Source organism: Phyllostomus discolor, chromosome X, assembly GCF_004126475.2.
Source record: "Phyllostomus discolor isolate MPI-MPIP mPhyDis1 chromosome X, mPhyDis1.pri.v3, whole genome shotgun sequence".
Classification (NCBI taxonomy): domain Eukaryota; kingdom Metazoa; phylum Chordata; class Mammalia; order Chiroptera; family Phyllostomidae; genus Phyllostomus; species Phyllostomus discolor.
The window spans coordinates 713881-739593 of record NC_050198.1 but is presented as its reverse complement, the minus strand read 5'-3'; the positions used below and the strand labels follow the sequence as shown (position 1 = coordinate 739593).

General features: G+C 41.7%; 1 protein-coding gene across 2 annotated transcripts in view; it reads left to right on the top strand.

Annotated features, from left to right (window-relative positions):
• Window positions 1–25713, top strand: part of MID1 (midline 1) — a 400721-nt gene that overhangs the window by 69238 nt on the left and 305770 nt on the right. The gene's annotated exons all lie outside the window — the stretch shown is intronic.

Genomic DNA, 25713 nt, shown 5'->3' with positions numbered 1-25713 from the left:
ATTGGCAAAGTGGAATGGAAGCTGTTACCTGAAAGAGAAGTCTTAGGCACGTTTTTTAAGAGCTTCCTCTTTCCACTACCTTCCCCTGCTTTCATAATTTCTCTGTGCATGGTCCGTTTGGGCGCAAATGCATTTCAAGATATAAGGGCAGTTTAAAAGGGCAATTGTTCATCTGAATTGTATCTCCCAGAGGGGCTGCCACTTCACTTCATAAAGACCGATTTGGCTTTAGTTTTGCTAGCTTCAAAGCGGGAGCATTCCATTGAAACTTCTAATTAGCATGTGCAATTAGCAGTTGCTCCAACTCGGGATGTTTTAGGAATCACAGTGCAATATGAGGAAGCCAAAGCTAGACAGTGTCGTGCCAGGGAAGGAGCTCACTTGCCCGTGAATGGAATTACCAGCCATTAAGTCGTTTGCCCATAGCTCAGAGATAATAAAGGAACCCGGGAGAATGATCCAGGGTCAAGATCGCAGCAAAAACACATCAGATGTTACAATGAATGAAAAAGGGTGAGAACTTCTGTTGCCAGGCCCCCCGATAAAGCTCTTGCACAGATAAAGATGTGAGCTTCACACACCATCCGGCCTTCTGGTCTGTTTACCTAGTTCGGAGAGACTGAAATCAGGCAGGAGGAAGGCCTCTGACAACAGACTGTAGGTCCTAAATTAGTTAATAAAATATGTCCCAGTGTTATCGCCCAAACAGCTTATTTTATATATACTTGTCCATTTGGTTTATTTGTTTCTCTGCTTACTCGAGGCTGTATTTTGGTAGTATGAGTCAATATATGAGTTTTAGATTATACAAAAGTTTATTTGTAAATGGCTTGCCTTCTGTGGAGTAAATAACAGTGGTGTGTGTATGTGTGTGTGTGTTGTATGTAATTTATTGCTGGCCGATCAGGAATTTGAAAGTTAATTTGAGCTCTCAATATTTAATACTAGTGATTCCACTGAAATGTATATGCTTTCGTATGCCAAAATGTATTGATTTTTGTCATAAAATTAATTTTAATTTGAGCACGGGCTGCGAACCAAAGTGTCGCAGGTTCGATTCCCAGTCAGGGCACATGCCTGGGTTGCAGGCCACGGCCCCCAGCAACCGCACATGGATGTTTCTCTCTCTCTATCTCCCTCCCTTCCCTCTCTAAAAATAAATAAATAAAATCTTTTTAGAAAATTAATGTTAATTTCTGTTTTCTAGACCTTTCAGGGCTTATATAGCTCTAGTAGAATATCCCCATGTATTATTGCATCTAGCTCTTGTTGACTAGAGTCAGTATCAATGATGAAGCAACACTATATGTATCTATGTACATGTCTGTGCATATTACAGATACAGAAATGCGTGTGCCCATTTGAAAGTATCTCTGTATTAAAGACAATAAGCTACAGCTATTGTTTACCGATTTCTTATCTGAATGATAAAAGATATAAGAAAAGAAAATGTCACAATTTATTAAGACCAAGTAGAATGATTTAGAAAAAAGTGAAAGTCCAAAAAGGTAAGGGAGAAAGGAAGAAAAAACAGGAAGGAAAAAGAAGAGAGAGCAGAAGACATTAAAAAGAAGAGAGGTCCCCAAGCCTCAAAAATTTACTCACCCCTCCCCAGCCAAGCCCATACTCCATATCCAAACAAAAGTCAGGCTGACAATCAAGTGGAGGAATACGGGATCAAGGAAAGAAGGGGAAAACCATAAATTGCTAGAAAATCCTGGAGACTTCAGAGAGGGAGGAGCAGATGGAGGGAGGGAGAGGGTCAGAAAGAGGGAGGGGGAGGGAGGGAGGGAGGGGGAGGGAGGGAGGGAGGGGAAGAGAGCCGGAGAAAGAGAGAATACGAACAAAACAAAGGATGAGAATACAACTTCAGGGGAAATGTTTGCACAGCTAAAGCAAGTAAGCAAAAAAAAAAAAAAAAAAAAAAGGAAATATAGAAGAAAGTAAGAAATGAGGAGGTGATATTAAAAAATCAAGAAGTATGAAACGGTACAACAGCGGTCACTATGAATGGCTGCGAAGACCTTGTTCTCTAGGGGTCTTGATGAACGGAGGGTTAGACAGCATCGCAATGAAGGTGAGTAAGTGGGAGAGAGCACGAATGAGGAGAGGGCTGCGCCATGAGCCCACAGGAGCAGACTGGCAGCCTAGCAGAGCAGAGAATGGGTGCGTAATGATGCCCTCATGGGGGTTACTCCAGGGACGGGGAGACTGGCCCTGCAGGCGGTGGAGCTTGTCTAACCTGTAATGAGTTATATCTGCAATTGCAGTGTGAGCGCAATTTGCTTTTTAAACGTCCCTACCGGAAAAGGCGTGTACAGCAGGAATCATGGGCTTCTAAGCTACGTGGTTGCTCCAGAGGAGGTTGACTATTTCTGATTGAATAAGTGATGATTCTAGGGCAGCGGTGCCCTGGGATAGCTTGCTGGCTGAAAGAGTTAATCCCCCAAATGCCTTCCAGACTCCCAGGAGTCCTTTATTTGGCCAGCAGTACCTGGCTTAATATTTATTAAACGCTTTGGATTTCTGAAGAGCAGAGGGAGGGAAGGGTTATTGCATATGAATCCATTTCCACTGTCAAGCTTTCCCCAAGTTCGCAGGGCTTGACTCAGTAACTAGCAGGCTTAGAGCCTGCTCATGAAATTCCAAATCCGGTCTCTTGTGGGTTTGGACTTGCTCATTTATTTTTACTGTGATTTTGCTCATAATAACTTATGTTTGTAATTCAGCAACCCGAGGAATTTTTTTTATGGCGATTTCAAATCTTATAGTCAATCACACGTTTCAAGGCCCATTTCAGGAAACGAGTGTGACACAGCATGTTAACAGCGAATTATTAAATCGTACCTGTAGCCGGGAATTCGACAGAGAGTGGTCAAGGAGCACTCACCAGTTGTTGATTCAAAGTTACGCAGCTGCATTTAAAACTCCAGTGGGCAATTCTGAAGATGGCAAACGTGACTTTGATACAGTGCCATAGCACCTCCATTAGTGCCCTGGTTAGAATGCAAACATCTGCTTGCTTTTATTGCCCATGTGTTACTTAAAATGGTCTGTTTCTTTATGACGTAAATCACTGGAATCAACTGGCTATTTTTAAAGACTCTTTTAGTGTTTCCTTGAAACAATCAGCCTTTACAATTGTTTAATAGATAATTGGCCCTTGAGGTACACAAAAATGATCAAGATCGTATTTTCTACTTTTGTGACCTTTTGCAAGGATGACACGGTGACTAAAGTACCCCGGCCTGCTGCGGAATTTGTCGTCTTCGGGGCTGTGTGCAGTGTAGCTGCGTGTTAGTTAGCACATTATGTCAAAAGAAACTCATTTCCATTTACTAAGTATGGGAGAGTGGATCAGCTGGACCACTGCGCACTGGTCGTAGCTCTTGGGAATTGTCTCGTTCCTTCCCTGCATATTTATCTTACCCTGGCAAGTGTGACCTATTTGCCCTCCAGGCGTGCCCATGAAAGATACGCCCAGGACAACAAGGATCATTCCTTCCATTCCAAGGCACTGACTGCATTCCAGAGTGTCTTGGTGGGCAACTTTATCTTCCTTTCCTGGCAGTTAAGGGTGTGAAACCCATGGGACTGCTCAAGAACATGAGAGCCACGAAACGAAGGCTCCATCTGTAGGAAAAATAAAACCTGTCAGTTATGGTCCTGGCTATGAGCAAAGATGGGCAAGTGGCATAATGAATCGTAGAATGACTCTTAGCCCACTGATCAGAAAGGCTAGGGAAGACGGAGCTATACATACTGTGCCCTTGCCCTTGTAGAGTGACGAAATAGGCCATCTGGAAGGGTACTCACGTGATATTCCATAAAGTATGGCTCCTACTCAGATCCCATGATCGCATGCAGGCAGGTGGCTCCCATGGAATCCCCAAGGGAAGAATATCGGAAGATGATAATTCGAGGATTATGAGAGTTCCTTAGATTTGCCAAGGAAGTAAGACAAGGACTAAGGAGAACTTGGAGAAACCAGACAGAACAAACGTGGAAATGTTAGGTTATAATGATTTCTTTCCATCTATTTGTTTCTTACTCTCAATTGAAGAAAGTGGAAGGAAGGAAATGAGCCTGCACCAAAGGGAAGCAGTGAGGGGTGGGGAAAAGCACACCCACTGCCTCATGACTGGGAGGAGAAAGAGAAGGGGGCGGAGAAATTTGAGACCATGGCATGGAGTAACAAGTACAATGTAGTTTTTAAGAAAAAAGAATATAGTGTTCTAATGTCACAAATGGAAGGATGTGTGTCAGGGAGATAAGTTACAGTTCAAATTTATTTCATTTAATTAATTAAAAAGACTCGAGTATCTTGGAACTCTTTCAATATGACTATATTCTCGCTCTCTCTCTCTCTCTCTCTGTCTCAGACATACAACATATGCTAATATGATGCATATTGTCTCCCTCAGAAATAAACCAAATAAAACTAATAATATGTATGTGTTGCTTCCCATCCATTTAAGGAGTGATGTAGAAAAGAAGAACTCCCTTTGATTTCACAGCCCTCAATTCTCTACAGCCACCATCACTAGCCATTTAATGACTTGTAAGGAGGTGCAAAAGGCATAATTGTTGGGCGAACCAACGCTTGAGCAGACCTCAATTAGAATCTGTGTCATGCCCCTTGATAGCTGGACTTCCTGCTCGTAACACTTAACTGCCTAACCTTGATTTCTCTTACCACCTGCCTGCCAGAGTCATTTGTTAAGACTAAATTATCCCTGGCTGGCGGAGCTCAGTGGATTGAACTCGGGCTGTGAACCAAAGTGTCGCAGGTTCGATTCCCAGTCAGGGCACATGCCTGGGTTGCAGGCCACAGCCCCCAGCAACCACACATTGATGTTTCTCTCTCTCTCTCTCTCTATCTCCCTCCCTTCCCTCTCTAAAAATAAATGAATAAAATCTTAAACAAAAAAGACTAAATTAGAAGATGTATGTACAGTAGTCTGCACAGAGTAGGTGCTCAATACATGCTGGCCAGTATCACCCCCACTAAGTTCCTTGAGAGTGATGGCCTAACATTTCATAAACATGTGAGCTGTGGAACTGCCACTCAGAAGGACAAATCATATGAAACGCACTGCCTTTGAGGAAGAGGGTACCCACTGAGGAGCTTTCGAAATTGTTGGGTAATACTGCTTTGACTCAGAATCACTCAGAATTGTTTATAGAGTTTCTTCAGATGTCTGGGGACTTAGGCAGGACTTAGGATCTCTTTGTTAATGTAGCTAATGAAAAGGATTGATAGCATGTCGAGACAGTGAGCTGCCAGAGTTGAAGGTGGACATTCATTCCCTAACACCCCGTCCATTCAGTTCACAATGGACAGCTTTATACCTTAAAAGAATCTTTCTGAGACCAGATCAGCTTAAAGTTTCACATGTAAAACATTGCTCAAATAAACTTGAACGAATGCTACTAACATATTCAGTGATTGCAAGCAAGCAACCATTGTAACCACGCTGGCTCAAAACTAGCTTTTAAGAATTTTGCCTAGAGACATATTCTCTGTGAAATGCTTGAACAAATTAAATACAAAGTTAAAATTTGTTTGGAAGATGGTGTTTTAGCCAGACTGGTTTTGTATTTCCTCCTGGATCGGAAACATGTTAGCCTTTTAAAAATATACATATCCTGAAGACACATTTCAAGAGGACAGAAACCCTAATCAACAACAAAATTCTATTTCTAGAAATATGCAAAAATGGCAGAAACATTGCATGAACAAAACGAGTATCTGTCGCCATTTCTTCTTCTGGTCACTCTCAAAAAAATGTTCTTTGGATGGAAAAGAAAACTCTGTTGAAGTCATCCTAAGATTATTAATAATTGTAAGTTTTGCAAATACTTCACTGCTGAAGTCTGCTTACCATAAATACTTAATGTTACTTTTTATCCTGTCAGATTTCAAGGCACAGATGAATGATTTATTTGCCTGTCTTACAGAGAGGTAGATTACAAAACTAGTCCTCTGTAGTGTTTTATAACAAAGACCGCTGAGGACAACACTGAAGATTTCTCATCCTTCGAACAAGCTATATGAAAATGAAAGAGCACAGATGATCTTCCTTGCTAAATTACCTTAGAGCCTTGAGTAAAGATACTTTTTTTCCTGCACACACCTGATCTTTCAAGAGGGCTTATTTGTCATAACACCTTTGTGTGAAAGTGTCAGTTCTCTAAATCCTACAAAATAAGCAACAGGGCAGGAAAACCTGACAGCTCAATATCAAAGGGTTGGAGACAGCCCTACCTCAATGCCACAATTTGCATAATCTGGTGAGACTGTCATTCAGTTTTTTAACTAGAAAAACTATGCTAGAAACAGAAGCATGGGCCTGCTAGCTGACCTGGCTGGATATCCATTACGTCCTTTCTCCTTTATTGTTCCTTGAGGCACCTTCTGAAAGAAGGTACCTCTGTCGCAGGTACCTTTGTTTATCCACAGCCTCCCCCAGACATGCGTCCCCGGTTCCATTTTGTAGGTAATGGTGTTCGTTCAACAGTATTCAAAGAGGCACATATGAAATTAGTTTTTCCCACATGCACTTGGAAATAATGTTTGTAGTAAAATTATGTGGAGTCTCTGCAGTAGCACCAAGGATGGAATTTAGTTGCTTGTTACTGTTCACTGTTCATTTAACAACTTTTATAAACCTATTGTGTTCAGGGTAATCTGCTGGAGACTTAGGGATAGTCAGAATAGTGTCAAGAATTCAGCATCTTGTACAACCTTAACACGCACCGTTTAACAGAGGACAAAACAACTATAATATAAAACATGAACTATTCATTTGTGCAGTCACTATTTATTAGGTACCTATTTATTAGCCTATGGAGACGCACGTCTCCTGCCCTCAAGGAAATTACAGTTTGATAAAGAATTTTAAATAGGTGCTAAGTAGAAGCACAAACTCAACATTTTCATTAGAAACATAACTTAAATATAGCAAGTGTGAAGAAAGCTATGATCTGTTGAATGTCAGAAATAACAACTCTGGCTTATGCTTATATCAATATTGACCTCATAAAGACTGTGTAATTGACAGAAAAGGACTGAAATGGTTTCCTTGGCTGTTCTTATTTAACTTATTTGCACACTATGGTTTACATTTCCATTATCTTCTTGAAATAGTTCTGAAGTGGTTGAGGACATTGCCCCAACTTGAGTGACTTTCAGAATCTCCAGATAAGAGATAGTGAAGAAGCACATGGCTGGACCCCACCTGCACAAATTCTCATCCTCCCAGTCTCAGGCCCAAGAGTCTGCAACGCTAACAAGTTTGCAGGTGATGCCGACACTGCTGGTCCTAAGACCCTTTCTTGAGTAGAACCGGTTTAAGATACCTCTGCACCATTGCAGTGCCTCTGAGATTCCAAGCAGAGAGTAAAAGGTGCCAGGAAATCTGCACTACAGCCATTGCCAGTGGAGGGGAAAAAAGCAACTGCCCAGTCTAGTATAGAAGTGCAATAAGTTCTTCTTTGGACTGTTCAGGACCTCAGACCTCGTCTGGTAAGACTTTAGATTTGAGGAACTGGAAGTTACCAAAACTGGTTCAATTCTCCCTAGTCAGTAGAGTCAACTACATGACCCCCAGGGGCCTGATGAAAAGGGCTTGTTTGCTCTAGCCACAGAGCTTTGGAGTTTCCAGTTCCCATACACATCTGGGACAATTACTAAACACTGTTTTCCTGTTCTCACTTTGCTGTCCCTAATCATTTGCCCATGCCATAAGGCAGTTTCAAGTTATGAGTGGAGAAGCCACACAAGACCCCATGGAAGGGAGATATGGCAAGGACAGATGGTTGGATGTGAGTTTACAACGTCCCTGAGAGTCAAGTAAATCATGTCCCTTCTTCTGTGATGAGAAACACCCTGTCTTTGGCTGGCTCCATCTGTAATTTTACTGGTGCAGTGTGATAGGATGAAAGGATTAAATGGTGACACAGAAGAAGTGATTTCTTGTCCTGGCTCAGTCCTCACTAACTGTTCTGTAACTCGTGACCCTTTGGAGTCAGTTAGGGTCCCTTGTCTCTAGTTCCCGGCCTATAAAATGAGAATGTGTGATGGCAGGGAAATTTTAAAGGGCTTTTACCATGGCATCATTTGTCATCAGGTGTTTTTGTGATAATGTTAAAATTACTTAGTTTGAAATATCAGGTCTGTCCATAAGGTATCGAGCCTCATAATATGAAAAATAGAGACATTTATTGAAGAAGATACAAGAAACATTGTGCGTAGGACAATGATGCCTCAGTTCCCTTCAATGTAAGCACCTTGGGACCTCACACAGTTCTCCCAATCTCCATCAGCTGCCCTATCCTCTTTTCCTGAATCTCATTGACAGTCTGAAATCTCTTCCCTTTGAAAGCTGATTTTAGTTTTGGGAAAAGCCAGAAGTTGCAGGGTGCCAACTTTGGGCTGTAGGGGGGCTGAGTCACCTGGGTGATTTGATGTTTTGCCAAGAAACTCTACATGAGACATGATGCATGAGTGGGCATGTTGTCGTAATGAAGCTGCCCATTACCTATTGCCCATAGTCCAAATCATCTGAATAGTTTCCACGGAGGAATGTTCAAGCTTCACGCAAAATTAGATGCAGATTCTTTGCTCTACCTGCTCAATCGTTTTGAATGTGATGACCACATAGTGCACATGCTCACTCAATGGCATCTACCACCCCCACTGACTGGTACAGTGAAGTCGTCATTGTTCATGCATGTGCATTCCAGTCCACCTTCCTTGGCTGCCAGGTTACATTGATGTTGCATAAACCATTCTCATTACATTAACAATGGCTGGACTTTTTGCAGACAGACCTCATATGTGCAAAGGGAATTTTTAAAAATTGTAAGTATGAGATTACCATATAGCCTAGAAACTGCACTCAGACACTTAGCCCAGAGAAATGAAACATTCACAAATACCTATACATAAATATTATAGAAACTTTATTCATGTTAACCTGAACCTAAAGAGAACCTAAATGTCCTTCAACATGTATAGGGTTAAGCAAGCTGTGGTACATCTATACCATGGTCCACTACATAGCAATAAAAAGGAATACACTACTGAAAATATTCAACAACTTGGATGACTCTCCAGGGAATTATTCTGAGTCAAACAAGCCAGTCCCAAAAGAATATATACTATGAGATTCCATTTATATCAAATTCTTGAAATCATAACATTTAAAAAATAAAAAAGCAGGCTAGTGGTTGCCAGGATCAGGGATGGGGGAAAGGAGGGAGGTAGATGGAGTTATAAAAGGTAACTCAAGGAATCCTAGTGGTAATGAACTCTTTGTATCTTTATTCTGGTGGTAGATAGACAAAACTGCACATGTGACAAAATTGTGTAGATCTAAATACACGTACACACACCAGTATAAGTAAAATTGGGGAAATATGAAATAGCTCAGTAGATTATATCAATGTCTATATATTGCTTGTGATATTATACTATAGTTTTGCAACTATAACCATAGAGGGAAATTGGGCAAAGGGTACAAGAGATTTCTTTGTGTTATTTCTTACAACTGCATGTGAATCTACAATTACTGCAATGAAAATTTCAATGAAAAAGTTTTTTATTTCACTTAGCATAACACTCTCCAGTTCCATCTTTTTTAAAATGCTATTGTGAAGGGTAGGAGTTCCTTCTTTCTTTCTGTTGCATAGTATTCCATTGTGTAAATGTACCACAGATTTTTGATCCTTCGGTTCATCTCACCTATAAGTGGAACCTAATCAACAAAACAGCAAGCAAGCAAAATGTAACCAGAGACATTGAAATAAAGAACAAACTGACAGTAACCAGAGGGGAGAAGGGGTAACAGGGGAAAGAAGGGAAAGAGTCATCAAGGGACATGTATACAGGACCCATGGACAAGGCCAAGGGCAGGTAGGATTGAGGGTAGGAGGTGGGGGTGGGTGAGGCAGGGGAGGGTAGTGGGGGGAAACTGGAGACAACTGTACTTGAACAACAATTTTTAAAAAACATTTTTTAAAGAAATATAGAACTGTGTTTCTTTTATGAGCCACCCTGGTAACCAAAAACTGGTATTAATACAATCTAAAATGTCATTATACTCAGTAGTTTTTATTAATTATCTATCAGTGGATCTTCTCAACTTTTCTAAACTTTCTGAAATTAAACTCTTGGGCATGTATGAAAAAAGAAGATAAAGTATGATCCTCTACGGCAAGGATTGGGAAACATTGGCCCATGAGCCGAATCCAGTTCGCCATCTGCTTTGGTACAGCCAGGAGCTTAAGGATGATTTTTACATTTTTTTAATTTGAAAAAAAATCCAAAATAAGAGTAATATTTTGTGACAAGTGAAAAGTATATGCAATTTAAACTTGTCTCCATAGGTAGTTTTACTGGCACACAGCCATACTCATTCCTTTCTGTATTGTCCCTGGCAGCTTTGGGGCTGCAACTGCACAGCTGAGTAGTTGTGACAGAGACCGTCTGACTCGAAAAACCTGAAACATCAACTATCTGACCCTTTACAGGGGAAGTTTGTCTACCTCTGCACGAGAGGGATAATTGCCCGGGATTTGCTAGTCTGTGAGCATAGCCCTGACAACAGACATGTGGTTTCTAGGTATTGCCTGATTTAAAAAAAAAAAAATGCTAAACGTTCACAACATAAACTGACAAAAAAGTGTCCTAAGTGTCACTGCCTGAGTCAATACACTATAATCTTGGGTTATTTTGCTTATGTCTTCTGCTGTTCTAGCAGAAACATCACATCTTTACATACTCAGCCAGTAAGAAGCCAGACATCTATCTGTTTCGAGGGAGAGAGCAGGGTTTCTTGTGGAGCACAGCAAAGGATGTACTCTCAAAGCGAGACAGACTTGGGTTCAAGTTCAAGTCACCGTTCAGTCATTTATTTGCCAGCTATGTCACCCATCTTTCTGCACTTTATTTACTCTTTTTTTTACAGTAGAGATAGTGATACCCAGTCTCCGGGCTGTTGAGGGGATGTAATGAACCTGTATGTCAAATGCCTGACACGTAGCGGGACTTAGCAAATGCTAGTCCAGGGTGGTAGGCCCCTGGTCTGGGCTGTCCGTGCCTCACGTCCTCCCATCTAACTCCAGAATCTACAAAGAGGCATCAGAATCCTTTTTCAAACATGACTCTGGCTCCATTTTCTCAGGATTCTTCACAGGTGGCTATGAAGTATCTTTTTTCGAAACTAGACCATCTCCCTGTTGCCCAGACCTCTCCACTGAGAGACCTAAGTGTAGGCTCTGACACAATGGAATATAAATCAAATCTGTTTTTCAATTATAGGATGAAATATATCTTTAGTGCTGGGAGAAACCTGCAGATTGATGTTATCCCAGTAGGTTCATCACCAGTCTCCAGGAATAGGCCAATTCAGGTTTTAAAATGTTTGCAGGCCTTCAGGTTATAAGGACAACCTTCTCACTGATATCACAGAGTCTAAAGGGACACGCACAGGGGGACTTCCTTGCCAGGTCATTGTAAACAGGCGTTCAATTCTAAGTGGCCTGGCTTGCAATTAATTGTCCACACTGGTTCACTGGGGACTGGGACGTGCTTCCCACACAACTTTTCCTTCGGCAAGCCAGGCTGGTGGCCGGGATGGCTGTATTCCATGCCACGCACTCCGGAAGGACATAAATCCAGTCTCAGGTGTCCTCCCCACTATGGGCCAGGCAGAGCAGGACTGCAATGACCCCAGTGCTGATAGGGACATGCATCTCTGATCATTACCTTGATCCTTCATAGAGGTGCTTACAGAACAGTGTTTTAGGGTGCTAATGTTCATCTAGTTTCTAATCTGGGAGGATGCTGTCATGATCAAAGGGGGAGTGTAAAAAAGCTGATGAATGATTTTTTTGATTGAGTCAAATGATTACATTTGGAGTTTGTCAGTCTCTTTGGCTTTGGAGCTATGGCTTAAATTACTTCATTTCTTTATGTTCTCCATGTGTCTTAAAGATATGGCAACCTAATCACCAGCAGAATGCAACAACATGTATGTAATGAGCCAATATATACTTTAAACTTGTGTGGCCACTCAAGTTTAGTTGCCGAGAGATAAATGAGAATTGTCTGTCCACTCTGTAGCCTGCCGCCCATCCTCATTGCTCTGACAGAACTGTCCCCAAAATCATGTCACTAATGACCACTTTTGGCTTAATCCACTCAGTACTCCAGCCCTTACTGTACTTCAACTGTCTGTAATATTTTACATTGATTTGTCCTGACATTTCTTATGCATTGCTTCCCAGATCTTTAAATTTCAAGAACCAATATGATTTTTTTTTAATGGCAAGGGACTAGTATGAATTCCGACTTTACATTTTGCCACTAATGATATAACCAAAAAAAAATAACCCTCTTACACACAAAATGGCAAACAAATGGACATTTTACCATCAAAAAACATAAGTAGGATGTAACTTTAGAAGAGTAGTCATTATATTAAATAAGTTTAGCTTTATAAAAAATTATTAAATTGTCCACATTTTCTTTATTTTACTACTCCTCACTTGAAACTTAGTAATTAATTGACTATTACATCACTTGAAAAGAATACTTTCAAAATTAACTGCAGTAACATTTGTACTTACCAAAAAGGAGCGTTATTTGCCTACTTCTGATTTGCTTCATATAATAAGATCTATTATGGTTGATAATATGAAAAACTTGAATACCATGATAGAAACATTTAGACAATTAGAGTTCTAGATCCTAGATTTATAGATCTCGCTAGTTGAGAAAAGTGTAACTTGTTCATAAATTTAAAATATTTAAAATATCAGAAACATTTGGTTTCCATTCAAACATGTAGAGGGCTTGAAATCATCACTTCTGCCCTCCCAACAAGAAAAAAGCTAAACAAACTGAAAATCAATGACTTTGCTTATCTCCCTCAGACAATTTGAATTCACAGGACAAATTTCCATCACCGAAAGCAGAAAGACAGGCAAATCCTTAGACTAAAGATACGTTGACCTGAAGCAGAGCCACTGGACCCACCAGCTGGTAGTAACACTTAAACCCTAACTTCAGTGAATTGCTACTGGCTGCATATGGCCTCTCTTGAAAGTTTAAAACTTCTGGGGGCTCAGTCTATGAGGGGGCCCCAGACTTTTGTGGGTCTCACCTCTAGGATTCCACACCAAGTTCTCCTGGTGAAAATCAGAGAAAAATACCCTTGTGCTTTGGCAAGGTGAGGGGGAAGTAACCATTTTGAAATACAAAAGAAATCATTTTGAAATAAGCCCAAGGTAAAAATGACTAGTTTGAAATAAACCCAGAGCATCCTTCACAGGGAGAGGGGGGAAATTTACCAGAGCCGTATCTGACTTGGGAGAAGGGAAATTACCTAACTCCAGCCCTCGCTAGCCTTCCAGTGTCACCTAAAGGGAAAAATAAAGGCTGAAATGCACTTGTGAAGATTAAAGCCCAGGGGAACAGACACACTAAAAAATTAAGAACTAGTCATAGGATCATAGAATGTTGCCCTCCCCCGCCACACTCCATATTACTAGGGCTTCTGTATAATGACAATAGATAACAAGTAAAATAACGGCAATACTCAGACTCTATTTAAGAAGGAGTTTCTAAGGAAACACAAAGACAATAGGAAGGAAAAACAAAACAAGGATATTGAGGAAATTGAAGCCTCTGCCACTGTTACAGAGCAACAAGGGGGGCGTCAAAGGGCAATATACTATTACCCCAAAAGGAACCCCCCAGGTTCGTTATGTCTGCCGCCAAAGGAAAGACATCTCTCAATGCCAGAGATTCAGTGAAAAGGGAAGGAATTTATTATTCATTCGAAATAACACAAACTAAAGTTCCCCACAAATGCACACAGTCCTCCCAGCACCCTCCACGTGGCAAAAGGGAGCACTTCCAAAGCCTCGTGGTCCTGACCCTCACCCAAGCCGCACAGTTCCAATAAGACACCAAAGCCACGTGGTCCCAAAAAGAGAGACACCCAATGGCTCCCATGCCTCCATTTAAATCCCAGCGCCAGTCTTCCTCTGCAGCCCCATTTCCGGCTCCTCCCACAATTGGCTACAGCTGCCCGCATTCTGGGCAGGTGTGGCCCTGTGGTGTGGAGCCAATGATCCCCAAGCTGTTCTGGACCCTGTTACAAATCCCTATTTGGGGCTCCCCTCTTGGCTGCACCCTGTTACAACACTAACAGCTACAACAAATACCAAACACAGCCTAACTCCTAGGTAGATCAACATAAAAGTTATATCTTAGTTCCTCTTATTCAATACAGCATGTCCCAATTTCAACAAAAAAATTACCAACCAAGCATTCTAAAATGCAAGAAAAACCACAATCTGAAGAGACAAAGCAAGCATCAGAACCAGACTCCGATATGGTAGAGATTTTGGAATTATTAGACCAGGAATTTAAAATAACTATGATTAATATGCCAATAGCTCTAATGGAAAAAGTGGACAACATGCAAGAACAGATGGGTAACATAAGAAGAGAAATGGAAACTTTGAGAAAGATTCAAAAGGAAATGCTAGAAATCAAAAATGCCATAACACAAATAAAGAATGCCTTTGATAGCCTCATTAGTAGACTGGGCATGGCCAAGAAAAGAATTGGTGAACAGAAAATTAGGCCATTAAGAAACTTTCCCAAACTGAAATGCAAAGAGAAAAAGGAATGCAAAAAAAGAAATGTAATATCCAAGGACAGTAATACAATTACAAAATGTTTACTGTACACACAATGAGAATACCAGAAGAAGAAGAGAAAGAGAAAAGGACAGAAAAATTAATTGAAGTAATAGTGGTTGAGAATTTTACAAAATTAATTACAAAAATCAAACCAGAAATCCAGGAAGTTCATAGAACACAAAGCAGGATAAATACCAAAATACTTTCTACCTAGCTATATTACTTTCAAACTACAGAAAACCAAAGACAAGGAGAAAATCTTTAAAATAAAGTAATAGCTACTTATTATATGCCAAGCATAATATCAACATTTTACTTACATTATGTCATTTAATTCATATGGAAACCTTTTTCTCAAGGACTTTATATTTATCCCCATTTACAGATTATAAAACTGAGGGTAAGGGAGATGAAGGCCACTTGGTTAGTAAGTGAATTGGCTAGAATTCAAGTTCAGGGCTACTTAACTCCAAAGACTGTGTCTCATTACAAAGAAATAGTGCTGATGGGGCATAACTTAGTATATTGAATAGGTGTCAGCTGCAGAACAGAAGGTTATACATTTGTGCATTTGGTTAATAAAGTTTAAAGCTGTGGCTGCCCACTAGTATGGAAATCGTCAAACATAAATTGTCACTTTTAATATTTATACAAAGGAACTGGTATTGAACACAAAGGCCAATCTGTAAATGAAGAGGGAAGCAAAATCAAACAAAAATGGGGAATTTTTAAAATTCCAAGTGAGCTTTGACTAATTTCTAAAGCCAAGAGAAATAACGTAATTTCTCATATTACTAAATGTAATTGGGCCAGAATTTTTTTGAGTTTGAGTCCTGACTCTTCATTTATTACAAAATAAAAGCTCTGTAAAAGCTGGAGACTTTCTAATACAAAGGACCATTCCCTGATGATGAAGCTAAGCCCAACGGAGCTAGCCTTAGCAAGCAGGATACCAGAAGAATTCCCAAGGGGATGACTCAGACATCCCCTAGTTTGAAACCTCAATTTCAGTTGGAATTCTCTCTTCTAAGTTCAGCCTGGTTAAATCAAGTGATTTCTAAAATTTCTGTTACTCAACATGTACTCGTTCTTTGTTCATGTATATTAATCCACTACATCTGTGTGTGAGTTCACTGTTTTTCTGCCTAGTGGTTATACCCTTTTCTGTTTTACACTTTTGACACAAAAGTTAAGCGAAGGTATTAGGCCCAGGAGGCAATGTGTTCACTGTATTGTCTTTGCCCATTCCCTGGGTGTGATACAGTGGGGGAGTTGTGGTATCTGTCACTTTGAAAACCAGCATCCTTTTCATCTGTGGGTCTTGAACTGTTGGCTACGTACGGCAAGCCAATTGGTTCTATTTGGCCTTTCTGTGAGGCCTGTGTATTAGTGATTTATTGCTGCCTAACAAATTGTCCCAGGCTAAGAAGTTTAAAACAACACACACCTATTATCTCACAGGTTTTGTGGATCAGGAATCCAGGCACAGCTTAGCTGGGTCTTCTGTTGGGGGCCTTACAAAGCTGTAATCGAGATGTCTGCTGAGGTGGGGTCCCGTCTGGAGGCTGGGGAAGAACGTGCTTCCGAGCTCACTAGTGTGGTTATTGGCAAGATTCAGTTCATTGAGGACTGTTGGACTGAGGGCTTTCTCTCTTTCCTGGCTGTTCACCAAAGGCCACCCTCAGTTCCTTGTCCTGCAGGCCTCTTCAGTGTGCCAGCTCGCTTCATCAAAGCTAGCCGGGAAGACAGCCTGCTAGCAAGGTGATGATCACAATATCTTTTTAACCAATCATGGAAGCGCTTCCTCTCAACATTGCCACATTCTCTTAGGTAGAAGCGAGTTAGTTAGTTAGTTAGTTAGTTAGTTAGTTAGTTAGAGCAAGTTACTTAAGGGGAGCTAAAAACCAAATCACGAATATGAGGAGGTAGGGACTATTGGGGACCATCTTACAGGTGTCTACCACAGTATTTATGGTGGTTTGAAGGACCACATAATTAAGGTCACTTTCCTGTTACCTCATTTAATCAAAAAGAAGTCTAGAGACAGAAATGAGTTGAAATCCCAGCTCAGCCACTGCCAATAAGTCTGGGCTTTGGGTAGGATTTATTGACTTCTTTAGGTCTCAATTTCTCCTCTGGGAAATATGGGGATAAAAACGCTGGCTTTGCCCCACAGTTGCGAGGAGGGAGGAGAGTGCCTGGTCTCCCACACTGTGGGTGTGAGTGTTCGCTGCGTGGTAATAGCCCTTACCCACCCCCACGGCTGTAACCGAGACTTACTCCGTCTGTTTGATATCTCAACCCCACTCCAAACCTTCTGGAATTTCCAGAAGTATGTTGACTTGCCATGCTTTTTGTAATATCTCTCTGGAATCACATGTTGAATAACTCAGCAATGAATGCTTTTTGGTAATGACTGTTTCCAATCATAATATTTTTATTAAATAACCCAAGACAGTCAATTCTGACCTTATACTATCATGAGATTTTGTTTTTCTGCTACCTTCGTGCCATGGCCTACATGCGTGATGAGAAATCTAATCTTCTTACAAACCCTACAGTGTTTTCCCTCGTTGCAGTCTGAATGCTGGTCAATCATTGATCGTTTTACCCAAACTCAATACCATTCTCTTTTAAAATACTTTTGAGGGCCCATTATGTGATTAAAAGATATTGAAGTCTGCTTATTCATTATTCCTCACTAATGTTTGCTTGAGGGAAGAAAAAAGGAAGGACTAATAAAATTCACATTAAAAAGCTATCTGCAGAAAATAAGGTAGAGACGGCTACATCATATTAATGTTAGTCCTGGTGGCCTGGATGGTGAGAGCTTTAAGGAGGGGTGCCCCTCTTTAATTAAATGTTAATCTAATGACCTAAAAGTGCTGCTTGCTAATATTAGACATCTTATAAGGTTGACCCTAATACTAGGAAATAAAAATCCCAATGATGTTGAACAAGAAAAAATTCACCCACAAATACCGTCATGGAGACAAAACAAAATCAAAGACACATCTCTTATTTCAGTATGTGGTGTGTTACCTATTTGGCCCCCCACAGTATTCACAGTCAGGCTCGGGAACACACGAGTGGATGACTGCTAATAATGACTGATAATTAAATGCCAAGAACTTACAAAGCACGGTTTCTAACATTCCTGCAGTGACCAACAAGACTGACTTTCTTGCTTTCCTTTTTCTTTTCTTTCCCTCCCTTTTCCCCTTCCCGCCCTTCTTCCCGACTCAACTCTCTCCTTAGAAATACGAATGAAGACCCTCATAAAGCTCATAGAAATTAAAGATGCCCCTTGCCACTTGGCTGGCTAGTTACTCCGAAGTCTGTAATGTTTCTTCTCCATCTTTCTGACTTGCCCTAGAACTCTAGGGGAACTTAAATCAACAGCAGAAGCAAAGTGGAGTGAGGGATCAAAGTGGTAAATTGCTGTTGTAAAGTTGGGTGGATACTTGAATCAATGATATTTCAAGAATGCGGATGAGAACTTTCAGAGGATATACACCTAAAAAGGAGAGGGGAGGGGAGGGCAGCATCCGTGTGTGACCGGCACAGTTGCCAGACCCCTAGGCAATCCAAACTAATGAGCAGGGTATCAGCTTTTGAGGGACTCCATATCCTGTGGACAGGCTAGACCGGTCAGGACGTGTTTTAACGCAAGGCGAGGGAACACATGATGAGGAGGGGCACTGCAGACAGTAATTGCTTTCAAAGGAGAACGCAAGAAGTTTTACAGGTCAGAGGCACAGCTCGCAAACCCCGCTGCTAATGCAGTAATCCCGCCAGCCTCACTGTGGCCTAGGCATCAGTGACAATAAAACAACTACTGCTTCGGAACACAGTGCTCCCGTGTGCAGCCCTGTTACTGTACTGGAAGGTGCTTCCAAAGGCTAGCCCTACACTCAAGGTCTGCTTTCTGTCTGTTTAAAGAGCTGGCAGAAGAAGCAATCGTTAATTGGCAAAGACTGGAGAAGAAAACAGAATTGACTGGGCTTGCAGTGGTGAGCTTTTTAAAGAGTAGCAATGTATCAAGCGTGGGTTTTTGCGTATTGGTTCGTCTCATCGAAGGAGGTAGCATGTAGAAATCATACTTAGTAACAAGTACTGATGCTGTCTGCCAATGCCCTTATAATGCTGTAGTGTCCTGTCAAATATGTATCTGATTTGGCATCAGGGTGTAGAAATACCTATCCAGCAATTCCTGGATCCCATTTCAGCGGTTCCACTCAGCATGCCCTTGCAGTGGGGGCCAAGAACTCTGCAGCACAGGGCAATGACTTACCCTTCCAGGTAGAGCGGGAGCAGCTGAGACGGTTTCCTTGCACTGAGCTGGTGTCAAGACCTGCCTCAGCTCCCTGCTGGCTGCATACACCCGGCAAATGATTTCACCTCTCAGTAAAGTGAGAGAAATTGTACCTACCCCATAAGGTGAGTAGAGGAACGAATAAAATAACGCACATAGCAGTGCTCATTGCGGGGTTTCTGTTCTGCTGGTGACGGCCAATTTGGCTCTTTTCGCAAAGGGAGCTGACGTCAGCATCGGAGACCCCGGAGGGATTGCTGGGGCCCCGTGCATGGCTCCGTGAGTGCTTAGGCAGGCTGAGGGGCGTGCTGCTGTACAGGCCCGACTTGTTGGGCCCCACTTGAAATATGACTCCAGTTGTCCTAATACTTCCTAAAGAGTCAGCTTTGAACTAATTAGTATTTTACATCTGAAAATAGGATACAGAATCCAGTGAATGCCAAGACCACCAAGACAGTCACTGTGTGGCACTTTGAATGGATTAAATTATGTTCAGTTATGTTCACCTTAAAATTAGCACCCAAATTTTTGCAAAGAGGTTGTACTAATAGCTGTATCTTCACTGAGCAGAAGGATGAGAAGAAAAACAACATGGCATTTTACTCAAGTAGTATTCATTCGTTTCCCGGACTTATACCTACAAGATGCTCTTTTTTTTTTTCATGATCAGTTCTTTTAGAAATTACGTCAAGGTTATTTGGAAGCAATTAGGCTCCGTCTTCTAAACTGAATCCATCATGTCCGTGCGCCCCGCAAAAGCAGCTGTTGAATTCATTGATGGGAGACCTACAGAAAAGAAGGGTGTTTAAACTGTCATTAATAAAAGCTCAAAAGTTCCCTAATCAAGAGCTAGACTGGGCACCCAGACTTTCCACACAAGCCGCCCTCCACACTTGTGGCGAGCCACACTATGCTTAGAGAAGAATGCTGCGTACACGCCCGCCTTCTCGGAGGAGCCACATTCTTTCCAGCTGATTACCCTGAACATGGCCTAGTTTTGGTTTTGTTAATAAGAAAGGCAAGGTATTAAAATAGATCACAAGAGGCAAGCTACTCATAGACGGCTTAAAGCAAAACCACAAGTTTGATTGAGGTGGAGCATGTCAAATATTTTTTTCTCTGCGGCCCCCAAGTGCGGGGCTGGTGTAAAGCAAGTCATTAACTCATCAGAAAGGAAAAAAAGGTGAAAAAATGACACTAACTGACTTTTCGTGTCTCTATAAGCATAAATTGTACCATTTAAAGAAATGACACCATTCACGCCAAATACGCATCTGTTGCTAAATCAATAACCATTGGTCAGCAGCTCCCGTGTAATGTGAAATAATCCATGTATGATTGTCGGCAGCTTCTAAAAGGCACTTTTTCCAATTAGAAGACATGATTCCTGGACAAATAAGAAAATATATGAACACCCCAGAGAAAAGGTTTTTCTAAATTTGTGTCAGCTTCGCACTAGATAGCGGATGAAGATTTACGTTCCGTTTCTTGCTTATTCTTCCTTTCCACCTCTTGCCTCTGGGTGAACAAACACACAGCCTCATTCCTCCATGGGAAACCCAGTGTGCGGAGATTCAGTCGATGGCCTTTACAGAAGAACGTCAGATAAGGAGTTTTATGAGTAGCGAGATTTAGATTTGCAGGATTTACTCTTGGATTTGAACCAAGACAAGGGAATGAGGCAGTTGGAACGCATTTTCTTTACTTTGTCTTTATAGATTGTTTGTGATTAATGGCCCTTTTAGAGTTGTAAAATCTTGTAAGGCCTATACCAGGGCTCATTCTTCTCTTTCTGTTGTTCATCTAAATAGATCGTCATTAAGAGAGGTTAGTTATTTTAGCACAAGGCAGAGACAAACGACTTGTTTCTTCACCGGTTTCAAACTGAAACCGGCTCTCTTCTTTTCCCTTAAAGAGCTCTTCGTACAAATATTATGATCTTTAAATGTCTGGTTTGAAACCGGTTTTAAGATCCTCCCACCGACCACAAATACTGCCGAGTCTCAGAGGCATTTATGGGTCCTGGTTGTTTCTTAAGTCCAATCTTGGCATACAGTTCTTGATAAAGGCATAAAGCCCTGCATTGAATTTCAAGGAGTCTTCCTACAAAAGCGGTCCTGGCCTTGCGGCATTTCCGAAAGATGCTGAGAAACAGCCACCGCGAAAGCAGAGCAACAGGGGCAATACGTGTGCATTCTGTACTGCTCTCCTGATAGTATCCAAGAGATAAAATGCGCCACCATACGTTAAAAAAGGAAAACAAGTGTCCCAGGTTCAATTCCCAGTCAGGGCACATGCCTGGGTTGCAGGCGGTGACCCCCAGCAACCGCACACGGATGTTTCTCTCTCTCTCTCTTTCTCCCTCCCTTCCCTCTCTGAAAATAAATAAATAAAATCTTTAAAAAAACCCACTTCTGGAAGAGGTTTTTATTTTAAAATTTTAAAAAAAGAGAGAGGAAAACAGAGAGTAATCGCTGATTTTTTTTTTTCCTTCCAGTTTTTTATGTATAGCAGCTTGAACAGTGGTTTGCAACCTGGAGTGGTTTTCCCTTCCGAGGAGTACCTGGCAATGTCTGGGGGCTATTCTGGTTGTCATAGCTGAGGGGTGGGTGCTCCTGGCATCTAGTGAATGGAGGCCAGGGGTGCTGTTAAGCAACTCACAGTGCACAGGACAGCACCCACCACAAAGAACTATCTGACCCAGAATGTCAGTGGTACCTAAACCAAGAAGCCTTGCTTTACAATCATCACCGGGCCCATGGAAAGTACTAATTGTGTGGAGATGGAGTGGGCGGGCGGGTATGTTTTCCTTGACTCGGTATGTTTGTGAATGAAGAAAAGGTCAAAGGCTTGACATGTTTCACCTTCCAGTCTCTTAATGGATCAACTGTTATTTCAAAGACTAAAAAGGAAAAAAAAACCCTAGGTAAGTGCTGAATTTATAATGAAGTCATGTCCCTTCTTGTCTCTTGATCTGCTTCCAAGGAGAAAAGAAAGGAAATCACCCACAGACTAAAGTTTACACGTATTCTATGCTTTGGTTAATTAAACAGAAAATAAGTGGCAGTCACCATTCGAGGGAGAGTGGGATCCATGTCTTAATTGGAGATTTCTCCAAACTGCATTGCTCTCTGGGTATTGAGCCGGTTACTCCGAGGTGCTGCTGCAAACTGTCATTTTACTCTGATTTATAGGGTGTGTCACCTTGAGTCACTTAGTTCAAGTTCCTTAGCTGTGTGTCTGCTGACTGGTTTCCATGCGACAGTTGATCTTGCGTTGGGAGCAGCTGGTTTCTCTTAAATGCCTGTGTCTATGTTTGCTGTATATCTATGACAATGTGTTCACACCAATATAATTATGACTGCATTAGCACTTGCGCTGTAAACCACATGATTCAGGGCTTTATGAGTAGGTAATAAAAACTCTCTCCAGGCAGAAACTTGTCTCACACATGGAACCTTTGGGGGTGGGGGCAGTTGCAAATGGTCAGTGCTGGCTAGGACCTTCTGAAGTTTGTGGTCACTAGAACCCTCCTTTATGGCATAGCCCTCTGCAGAGCCAAGACCATGTGCTGTGGGATTGAGATCTTTAATCATTTAGCTAAATGCGGGGCCTTGCCAAGTTTCACCCACGATCATTAATTCTTTCAACAAATATTTGAGTGCCTAAGATGAGCTGGGGCAGGTGAGCCTTCCGTGAACAGCAGAGCTCATACTCTCCTACAGCTTATGTTCTCGTGGACGGAGAAGAGGCGGGGAGGAAGAAGGGAGAGGAGGAAAACGGGATGGAGGAAAGGAAAGGAGGAAGGAAGGAAGGAGGGAGGGAGGGAGGGAGAATAGGAGGAGGGAGAGAGGGGGAGGAGGAGAAAATACCAGATGGTGAGAGCTTGGCAGAAGGTTAAAACAGCACGTTTTCCTGCTACTCTAGAACAGTAGACAAGGACGGTCTCTGTGGGAGGTGACCTGAATAAGGAGTCAGCTGTGCAAGGGCATTCCAGGCGGAAGCACCAGCTAGGATACCCTCAAGGCTTCATGTGAACGGAGGCCCATAGGCTGGGGCAAGCAGGGCAAGGGCAAAGGCAAGATTGAGCACATGTGATAGCCAATGAAACAGGGCATTTAGACCCTTCTTCATCTGTTTGAAGGGATTGGCTTTTTTAAAAAGGTAAATGAGCTGATTGACGTTTCATATAGGTCCCTCTGACAGTAGTGAGCAGAAGAAGTGCAGAGAGCAGTTGACCGACTCCCGCTGAAACCTAGACGGTGATCATTGTGAACTTGCAGGCAGGGCCTCATATGCATCGCCTTTCACGGAGAGAACATAGCTAAGGGACAGTCATGGAGTAAGAGCAGACTGACCACCACCTCCTGCTAGCGGTACCATCTAGATAGGTACCATCTAGAATCGGAGGGATGGCTGAAAGAACATGGCTTTTGACCATCAGTTTGCACGTGTGTAGAATGGAGTTTATAATGCGCAATCTGAAAAACTGTGGAAGGATCCGAAAGTAGAAAGAGCTCCTGGTCTAGTGTCCAGAGATAATCATTTTCTGTCTAGGCAAATCCATTGTTAACTCATATAAACAGATCAAGTGTCCATGGCCATTTTCCAGGGACATGGAAAGGTCAAGTGCTACCTTTTAATTGCTCTCAAGACATATCAGAGCCCTTTCTGTGTTCAAACTGATGGACATGGAACTATCCCAACCGCTGAGATTATTTTTTAATTAATCAATTAATTTTTGCTGCTTTTCAGTTTTCATATCTTCTTAGCTCCCATTTCTCTTTGGCTCCTCACATTCGCAGAGCTTTTAATATATATTGCCTCAAATTGCCTTTGAGAAAAGTGGAACTATTATATAAGAGTCTCCTAGCCTCTTTAAAAATTGAAATATATTTATATTGCATACAATTTAAAGTGTACACAGCTCAGTGGCTGTTAGTACATTCCCAGAGTTGTGCAACCATCATCACCGTCTAATTCAGAACATTTGCATCATCCCGGAAAGAACCCTGTGCACCTTAGCAGTCACTCCCAGTGTCCTCCTCCCCAGCCCCTGGCAACCACTCACCTGCTTTCTGTCTCTACGGATTTGCCTACTCTGGACATTTCGTATCAGTGGAATCATGCAGTATGTGGCCTTTTGTGTCAGGATCCCTTCATTGAACATCATGTTTCCATGGCTCATCCATGTTAGAGTAAGCTCCTATTGCTGAGCTATATATTTATTTATAGCCTTCAAAACAGGATTATTTTTGCATAGTAGTTATAGTTGGTAGGAAATTCTACCAATATGTTTTATTTCATCCCAAGACAACATGTGTTCGATTAGTCAGTTTTTTTTCTTTATTGTCATTACCTTCATATCACTTACAACTAGAGTATTCTCCTCCTGGTGCCACTGCAGTGTTGCCATCAACTCTTTTATTTTTGCCCCTTATTTTAGAGCTGTCTCCCATGTTCTCAGTTCATGTTTTCCCTTTCCTTCTCCGTAATCTGGTACAAGACTGACATACCTGGCTTCCCATGGGCCAAACCTGGCTTCCCGTGTATTATTATGACTAAAGTTTGAATGGAACATGGCCATGACCATCATTTACATGTTGTCTGAAGAGCAATGTTGAGTTGCTGCATGAGGGACTGACTGTATGTCTCCCGAAGCCTAAAATATTTACTAGCTTGCTTTAGAGCCCAAGCTTGCTGACCCTGGTTTAATAACTGACTGAGGACAGGACTTCAGTGTTTATTTGGTTCTAGTCAGAATGATTTGTGACTCATTGTGACCTCTGTGGGCTGGGGCAACTCATCAGCAAAATCACAGACATGATACAAGTGTTTGCTGAAATAACTGTTTTCCTCTACACAGGTAAAAAATAATTTCAATGAAAAGAGATGTTAGAATGTTTTTCAGTATTTCAAGACAGAAGGGATGTTGTTGGACATAACTGTTACCTTGAGGATTATAAACGTCACATTATAGTCACACACACACACTCATGCATACCACCCAGTGGCATACACATGTGTATCAAACTTGACAGCAGGTGAATTACTTAAACCTTCCTGAACTCAAGAAATGCAAGTTTTAGCCCTAGCTGGCATAGCTCAGTGGATTGAGCGCGGGCTGCGAACCAAATTATATTTGTGGACCAAGTGAATGAACATTGAATTGGACTTTAAATGTGATACAACTGTAAGCATGGGATTGGGATTCAAGGAAACTTAAGTACTTCTCTCTCACTGCTGGTTCTCTTTTTTTTTTTAAAGATTTTATTTACTTACTTTTTAGAGAGGTAAGGGAGGGGGAAAGAGAGAGAGAGAGAGAGAAACATCCATGTGCGGTTGCTGGGGGCCATGGCCTGCAACCCAGGCATGTGCCCTGACTGGGAATCGAACCTACGACACTTTGGTTCGCAGCCCGTGATCAATCCACTGAGCTATGCCAGCCAGGTTATTCACTGCTGGTTCTTTTGATTAAAGAAAGGATCTCTAGAAAGAGTGGAAGTCAGTTATTAGAGGCATCCCAAGATGTAGAAAATACTTCTATTTCATACATAATCGCTTCAAAGAAGTCCATTAAACTTGACAATTGTATTAATTGTCTAGATTGTGTTGATTAATTTGTCACATTCAGTGAATCAGTTTCCCTGAGATGCATCTCCTTGAGTTGAGGGAAT